Source organism: Dasypus novemcinctus, chromosome 2 (genome assembly GCF_030445035.2).
Source record: "Dasypus novemcinctus isolate mDasNov1 chromosome 2, mDasNov1.1.hap2, whole genome shotgun sequence".
NCBI lineage: Eukaryota > Metazoa > Chordata > Mammalia > Cingulata > Dasypodidae > Dasypus > Dasypus novemcinctus.
In genome coordinates this window covers 58,028,727-58,037,135 of record NC_080674.1, presented here as the reverse complement: position 1 = coordinate 58,037,135, position 8,409 = coordinate 58,028,727, and the positions used below count along the sequence as shown (strand labels likewise).

The following is an 8,409-nucleotide window of genomic DNA, read 5'->3' as shown; positions in this document are numbered from 1 at the left end:
ACAAAAAAAATGTGGATTAAAACAACAGAAAAGTACTGTCTCACAGTTTTGGAGGCTAGAAGTCCAAAATCTGTAGAGCAAATCTTTCCTTGCTTCTTCCTAACTTCTGGTGATTTGACAGCAATACTTGGGCTTCAATCTCTACCTTACCTATCACATTACATTCTTACCCATGTCTATCTCTGTCCAACCCTCCCTTCTTCTCAGATACCAGACATATTGAATTATGACCCACCCTAATCCATTTTCACTTCATCATAACCAGCCACATCTTTAAAGACCCTGTTTCCAAACAGAGACACATTCATGGATCCAGGAGTTAAAACTTCAACATGTCTTTGGGGAGACACATTTTACAGTCTATCTTGTGGCTCCCAAAATTCATGAACTTCCACATGCAAAATTCATTCACCCCATCCCAACATCCACAAAAGTCTTCACCCCTTAAGGCATCAGCTCTAAATCTAAAATGTCATCTTCTAAATTTTCTAAATTATGTGCAAGTGAGACCCTACATTTGATTCCTTGGACAAAATTTCTTTATATCTTTGAATCTGTGAAACTTAAAAATGAATTATCTGTTCCAAATACCCCGGGGTGGAATAGGCATAGGATTGACATTTCCATTCAAAAAGAGAGAAATTGGAAGCATAAATGGGTTTAGGAGTATAAAGTAAGTTCACAACCTAGCAGGGAAAATTCCATTAGATTTCAAGGCCTGAGAGTAATCTGTTACTTCTACCAATAGAGCAGTAGCCTCCCCTTTTACCACCAGGGAGGCAGCCCCTTCAGCACAACCTTTGCATCCATGCTCTGCCCTCAAAGTCATTCTTCCTTCATTTCCTCCCATCTTTGTCCCTTTTCAGTCCAGGCTTGGCAGTATTTCTGCTAACACAAAATTTTTTAAACCCTTTCAGTCTTCAGCACAATTCACAGGGATCCAAACCCTCAGACAAAAGGGCCCTCCACAGATCTTTCCTGGATAACTGCATCTCTATTTCTGGCATCTTCTGAGATGGTTGATTGGATCCCTGAGTTATATGCTTGATCACTTAGCAAATGGTCATCCAGTCACACCCTTAACCCTGCCTCCAGAGCATGCTATCTGGATAGACTGAGAATTTTCCTAATGATCAAGTGGTTGTTCCTTTTGCTTAGCAGTTCATTCCTCAATTTATCTTTTCCCTCTCATGCCTTACTATAATGCATAGAAAAACCAGACTATACCTTCCACACTTTGCTTGGAAATCTCCTCAGCTAAATATCCAGGTTCATTACTTATAAATTCTGTCTTCCCCCACAAATCAGAACACAATACCACCAAATTGTCTGCCACTGTATAATAAGAGTTGCTGTGCCTCCAGTTTCCAGTAACATATTTACATTTACTTCTAAGGCCTCACTGGAAAGTACCTTACTGTCCATATTTCTAGCAATATTTTGTTCATGATGATCTATGTATTCACTAAGATGATAGAAACTTTCTCTATAGCTCTCGTTTTTCCTGAACCCTCACAGGAATCATCTTCAAAATACATATTTCTATGAATAGTCTCCTAAGGCAATTTAGGTTTTTGCTACTAAATACCCCAAAATTCTTCCAGCCTTCTTCCCATTACAAATTCCAAATATATGCTTCACAATTTTAGGTATTCATTATAGAAGTACAACACTTCCTGGTAACAAAACCTGTATTAGTCAGGGTTCTCCAAAGAAACAGAATCAAAAGGATACATGTACATATATAGAGAGAGAGAAAGAGAGAGAGAGAGAGATTTATTTTAAGGAAATGGATCACACAATTGTGGGGGGTTGTCCTGAGATTTTTAGGGCAGGCTGGCAGGCTGGAAATTTGGGTTGGAGTTGATGTTGAAGCCTCAAGTCCACATTCCATAGGGGAGGCCAGCAAGCTGGAACTCAGATAGGAGAAAACAGTACAGTCTTGAGATAGAATTTCATGCTTTTTCCAGTGCTTTGCTCTTAAGGCCTCCAACTGATTGGATGAGGCCCATGCACATTATTGAGGGTAATCTCCTTTACTTAAAGTCAACTGATTATAGATGTTAATCACAAATACAAAATGCCTTTACAGCAACTTCTAGGCCAGTATTTGACCAAAGAAGTGGACAACATAACCTAACCCAGTTGATACATAAAATTAGCCATTAAAAATGGAATGTAAGAATAGTATCAAAGTTGCCTTTTATCACATTTCACCTCTATAAGAACACAAGGGAAATTTTCTTCTCTGAGTTCAATATTGGAAATAATAGGGCTTCTCCTATTTGATTGGTTTGGTTTAATCTAATAAATTCTTTGGAACTTACTCATGGCTTGCTTCCCCTCTCTAGTAGGCTATTTAAAGGGTCAAGGCCCAAATTGTGAATTACCTTTGACCACAGTATAAGACTTTAGCATATACCTTTTGTGGATACCCTCATTTCTGACTTTAAAATTTCAACCCTTTTGTCATATGTAATTTGCTTTTTGTCAAATAAAGACTCTTTTGAAATAAGATGGAGTATAAATAAGTAAATGAACAAATAAATTACCAACAATGGATGCTACTGGCAAGAGAGAATCCAAGAGAATGACCTGAATGATAAATGCCCAATGTCTAATGGAATCAGAAGTGAATTTGATAGCACTGGAAGAAACATGTTTCAAGTTAGCCCAGGTTGTATTTTTCCAGTGTTCCAGCCAGACAAAAGAGGAAAGAAACATAAATCCAAAGGTCTCCATCACATCACCGGTTAATATCACAGACAGACAATAAAGAACTACTGGTGAATTTTACTCAAAGTTGTAGATACTGGGAAATCCCAGGTTGGAGAGGTGGGGAGGGGAAGGCACTCACAACAAATAGACAAATGTACTCAGATGTGGTTCTTGGCATGGGGTATTGACAATATTAGCCGAAGTATTTTCATTCCTTTCCAGAAAAAGAAAAGAACATACACATACTTCAGGTCACATTCAAGACTGCACATAAAACAGACTGAGGAATGCTCTTTGGTACTTTTCCATGTTGCATCCTATCTTAAATGTGATTTTGGAAGCAAACTTTTATATCTGAGTAAAAATAACCATGACCAAAGCAGTTGCTATTCATAATGATTATTTGAAGATTTATAATATGCAAGACATAGCCACTACCCAAATTAACAGTATAGACTACAGGCTCAGGTAACTGATCTTCAGACCATAAATATCCTAACAGCAGGGAACATAATTGCTTATTTATACAAATGGCCTGTGCACTTAGGCATTCTGTGTAAATAGAGCATTATAGCCATTTCCAAGACATTATAATCCATTAAGCAAATTAGACATGCTTTACAAGTCCTAATGATACACTCCCATGACCAAATATCTCCAGAAACATTTATCTGATTCATCTCTCAGACAGACCTAACTTTAGAGTGAGGGCATTCAGCTGAGAAAGCTACCAAACAGTTCTATTTTGAGAAGAGTCAAAAGCAGAATCTCAAGGTTCAGGGAGTTGATGCCTTCTTTGTGCTGCTGAACAATAAATTATTATACAGAACAAAACCCTACATTTAATATCACTAAATTATGACATTTTTAATAACCCACAAATCAGTCTGATCTCTATTTATCACATAAAACTAATGATTTTCTTCTGAATGGCTTCAGTAGGTTTCATTTATCCTTCTTGCTAGTGTGACTACTGTCTTAGTTTGCTAAGGCTGGTGTAACAAAGAATCACACACTGGGTAGTTTCAAACTAGGGAAATTTATCATCCCATAGTTCTGAAGGCTGGAAGTTCAAAATCAAGGTCTTGGGAGGGTCCCATTCCCTCTGAAGTCTGCAAGGAAGAATCTGCTCCATGGCTCTCTCCTGGCTTCTGGCAGTAGCTGGCGATCCTTAGAGCCTCTTGGCTTGTGGCAGAACTCGATCTCTGTTTCCGTCTTCTCTGCTGGGTCTGTGTCTCCCCTCCTCTTCTTAGAAGGACACCAATCATACTGGATTAATTGCCCACCCTACCCAGGATAACCTCATTTTAACTTGCCTAATTCCACCTCTAAGGGCCTTATTTCCAAACAAGACACGTTCTGAGATACCTGAGATTGGGACTTCAACACACCTTTTTGAAGGACACAATTTAACCCATAGCAATTACCAATTGCCTAAGAATAATAATTCTTAGGCCTTTTCCTACACTGTTCTGCCCCTGATTGTCCCTTGCCTGGATTATTCTGGCAGTACCTCAATTAGACTCCTGACCTCTGATCATTCTCCTTCCACTCATTTGATACTTGGTGGCAGATGACTCTTCCTCAAGCACAACTGCTAAGTATATTTTGCTTTGACACATAGGTTAATACATATTTTCTCATTTAATTCTTAGCATAATTTGTTAAACTAAATCATTTCCCTGATCAAAACTGCTCACTGATTCCTCATGGCCTACATCCAAGGTGACTGTATTTTTCAGGGTGCCCAGTACAGTCCCAATTTGTACCCACTGTTCCAGCACAATTCATAAGAGCACTTCTTTTGTTCCCAAGAGTCCCAGGTTTGGACAAAAATTTTACGTTCAAAAAAGGGTAAAGTTGAAACTCTTTAGCTTGAAGTTTATACCTCTCCAGAACAGGAGCTGCTCCAACTGTCATTTTGTTAAAAACAAGAATCAGAAGTGTCTACTGACCACCTTGCCACCCCTCACACTCTGCACCTAAGGGCCAGAGAAGACTGCCCTTTAGAATCATGGCACCATTAGGCCAAAAGGAACCTTCCAATTTAATGGAACTCCACCCTCTCCTGATGAGAGGCAGAGGCAACACTAGCTAGTGATGGATGGCATTCATGTCTCCCAGCTCTTGGCCCAGACTGTTTGTCATTTTGCAAAAGATTGGGCATAATAAGAAGCCTGTGAATCTGGGGAAACGTGTTTCCCTCAGTATTAAGAATGAATTTTGGATTGAGTTGTTTGCATTTCTGCACACTCAGCAGCTGTAGCAGTTTTTAAGAGGACCCTACAGGGTTAGGAGTGCAATCTGTTCTTGTGAAGCAGTAAAGCTAAATGACTCAGAGAGAAATCACACTCACAACCTCAATTTCATTAGCACCACCTGCGCACTAAATAAAGGAACCATAAGTGCATTTAAAATGGAAAGAAAATGGGGCCTCACATCCAACTGCCCAAACAAAATTATAAATGGGTCTCCAGCTTCTTTAGCACACTTGTTTCTTCTCTAGCCCACTCTCTGAGTAGGAGATGGGCTCTTTGTCCCTCACCTCTTCGTCTGTGTCTCGGCCACCACCCCTGGTCCCTTGCATCTTTCCACCACGACTAGGAGAAACAGCTGGCAGGCCTGGATCACACTGGTTCAGTGAGTGATAACAAAGGATGGGTCAACTTAGCCAAATTATTTTTTATGTATTTCCTCTTTCTGCTTTGAATTGTTGCCATCTAGAAGCTGCAACTGACTTTTAGAAGAGAATTAAAAGTATGAGATGGCATGATGTCAATTTTATGTGTCAATTTGACTAGGCTGCAGTCCCCAGTTATTCAAACACTAAAGGTAGGTGTTGCTATGAAGGTATTTTAGATTGGATTAAAGTCCATGATCAGTTGACTTTAATTAAGGGAGATTATTCTAAATAATCTTGGTGGGCATGATTCAATCAGGTGAAATCAAGTTGAGACTTTCCTGAGGAAGCAGTTTCATTCCCCAAAACATGCCAACTTCCTATTCAGCACATACAGGTGATTGACTCAGCTCAGAAGTGCAACATTTAGAAAATGATCTGTAGGCACTTCTTTTGATGCAATATGGAGGGAAGTATGGCAGATTCAGGATTAGGGATCCAGCAATGGCACTAAGGGAGAAAGAGCCTTTTAAATAACATTTATTTGTCCTTACATGGCCACTTATCACCCCAGGTGGAAGTCCCCCTATTTTTTTTCATCCAGTACTTAGAAATGATTTGATGTCCAAAAAAATTTTAAATTCAAGGATGAAAGCTTGAAATCACTCATGAAAAATAAAAAGATAAGTGACAAAATGTCATTTATACTGATTGTTCAAATAAAACCAATGTAAGAAGAAAAACTGAATACTGATAGAAGTTTAAAAAAAAATTACTGCAAGTCTTCCAAAAAAATGCAACCTAAAACTTAAAACACTGTTAAATAAGATAAAATTTCTGGAAAGTTACATTATATATTTTTAAAAAGCAATAATAGGATGTGAGTATAACATGTTATGAGAGGAAGAAAAATGTACTGGGAACCCTTTTAATAATGGCCTTTTCTAAAGGAAAGGAACAAAAAAAAAAAAAATGAGAGAGAGGAAAGGAGGTAAGCTGTGCTCTTCAGTGAGGTAAATGGCCCTTTCAGAAAGGGCCTCAGACTGAGAGGAAGGCACCTGTTTTAGGAGTGCCCATAGAAGCAGCCAAACGCAGCCAGAGTGATGCAAGGAGCCAGGCATCAGAATGCTCAAGCTTTGCTTTTGTGACCATGGGTGAGGAACTTGACTGCTGTGCTTGCCCTCAATCCTAGGATGTGGCTGTTACACCAAGTTCCCAGTATGGTTAAAGGATTAGAAATTCTGTATGAGAAGTTCATGTATCTAGAAAGTGCCTAATAAATAATACCTACTAATATGACATAAAACTGCCATCATATTTTATTATTTTGTTAGAGGCCTTCTGGATAAAGGCACATTATAAATGATCAGAAGTGACCTACTTAGAAGAAATTACATATAGTTACATGTTACCAGGCCTTTTCTTGCTCATCAAAACCAACATTCAAATATCAGAATTCTGAGACTGAGAAACAAGACATAAATTTTGGTAAAAGGAAGTGAGAAGGAAGAACAGGCACGCGTGGTTAGGCCTGGTAGGATTGCACAGTCTGTAGGGCCCGGGCAATTAGAAATTAAATTGAGGATCCTGTATTTAAAGAGGAAGATCCCCAAAGTGGAGATAAGTAATGAGGCATGGAATACAAACTTTGACTGCCTCTGGAGAATTCCTAGCAGTTTGCTTTTCTAAGATCATCAGCTCTGGAGCCAGGCCGGCTTGGTCCTACCACTTAATTCTGCATAATCACTTACTGTGCCTTGCCTCTTCAAAATATTTCTCAGGAGGTTGTTGTGCAGGTTACATGTGCCCATAAACTCTACATGAATGGTCATTATTGATGTTATCATCATTGTTACTCACTCAGTAAAATCCCCCAGAGGCCCAGAGTAAAACTTTTAACTACTTATTTTGTACTGGTTGCTTTTCTTTTTTTATCATTAATTACTTTAATGCTCATTAATGAAATCAGGATCATATAGATGAATAAGTCTCAACATTTTTTAGTATAAAAGTTTCCTTTTTCCCACTGGTTTTAAGAATTCATACATAATAGATTAACTTTAAGTGACCAGTGATTGAAAAAAATATGAGTTCAATAATTTTCTTAAAGTAGAATTGCTGTAAAAACAATGTCTGTTAATTGTTTTAAAATCCAAGCAAGTACAATGTACAAGAAAAAAAATTCCAAAATCTCTCCAAACCCAGCACCTAAAATAACAAACACCAGCACCCCCCAGTAACATAAATCGATGCATTCTCCAAGAAGATAGAGTGACAAACAGATAAGTAATTTTAGAAAAAAATGGTTTTGTGCTACAAACGGGAGAATACTGCAGATAATTGGATTGAAGAAGAAGACAGAAGAGAATAAGTAGAGACTGAGGAGCTAGGAATTTGATGAAATCTCTTCCAAAACTCCCCCATTTTGTAAGTAAGTCATGGCAGCAAAGAAGAAATCCATATCAATCCAGTGAACAAAATGGAAGGCTTTACCACATTCTGTCATAATCACATGTGTTTAAACTCCTCTCCTGAAAGTTAGAGTTGAAATAATGCAGAATGTCCTGCCATCCATATTAACCACAAGGACTGACTTCAAAAGGCAGTGGGGAAAGGAGCCTTAACCTCAGCAGCAACCATCTTGCCAAATGTAGCCATCAAAATTTAAATCACTGAAAAATAAACATGTTTCTAATCAAAGTGTGTTTTCATAGGTCCTCACTGATTTTGACATACTTGGCTTGGAAAATGCTTGGACTTCTATCTCTAAGGAAGGCAGGCCCGTGAATTGAGAACTGATTTGGCAGCAAAATCAATCTTTGATTTTATTATGTTCTGTATGATCTTGCAATGACTGATAGAGGGCATTATAGATTTTGTCAGAACCTATAAAAGTATACCACGCAAAAGGCAAACTATAATGTAAACCACTGACCATGGCTAGTAACAACACTTTGATATTTGTGCATCATTTGTAAAAAAAGAACCATACTCATGTCAGATGTTATTGGTAGATGCATTAGTCAGCTAAAGGAATACTGATGCAAATTGCCAGAAATCTGTTGGCTTTT

General features: G+C 38.3%; 1 pseudogene; it reads left to right on the top strand.

Annotated features, from left to right (window-relative positions):
• The first annotated feature begins 3,088 nt into the window (after positions 1-3,088).
• Positions 3,089-8,409, top strand: part of LOC101411316 (heterogeneous nuclear ribonucleoprotein D-like pseudogene) — a 39,114-nt pseudogene continuing 33,793 nt past the window's right edge.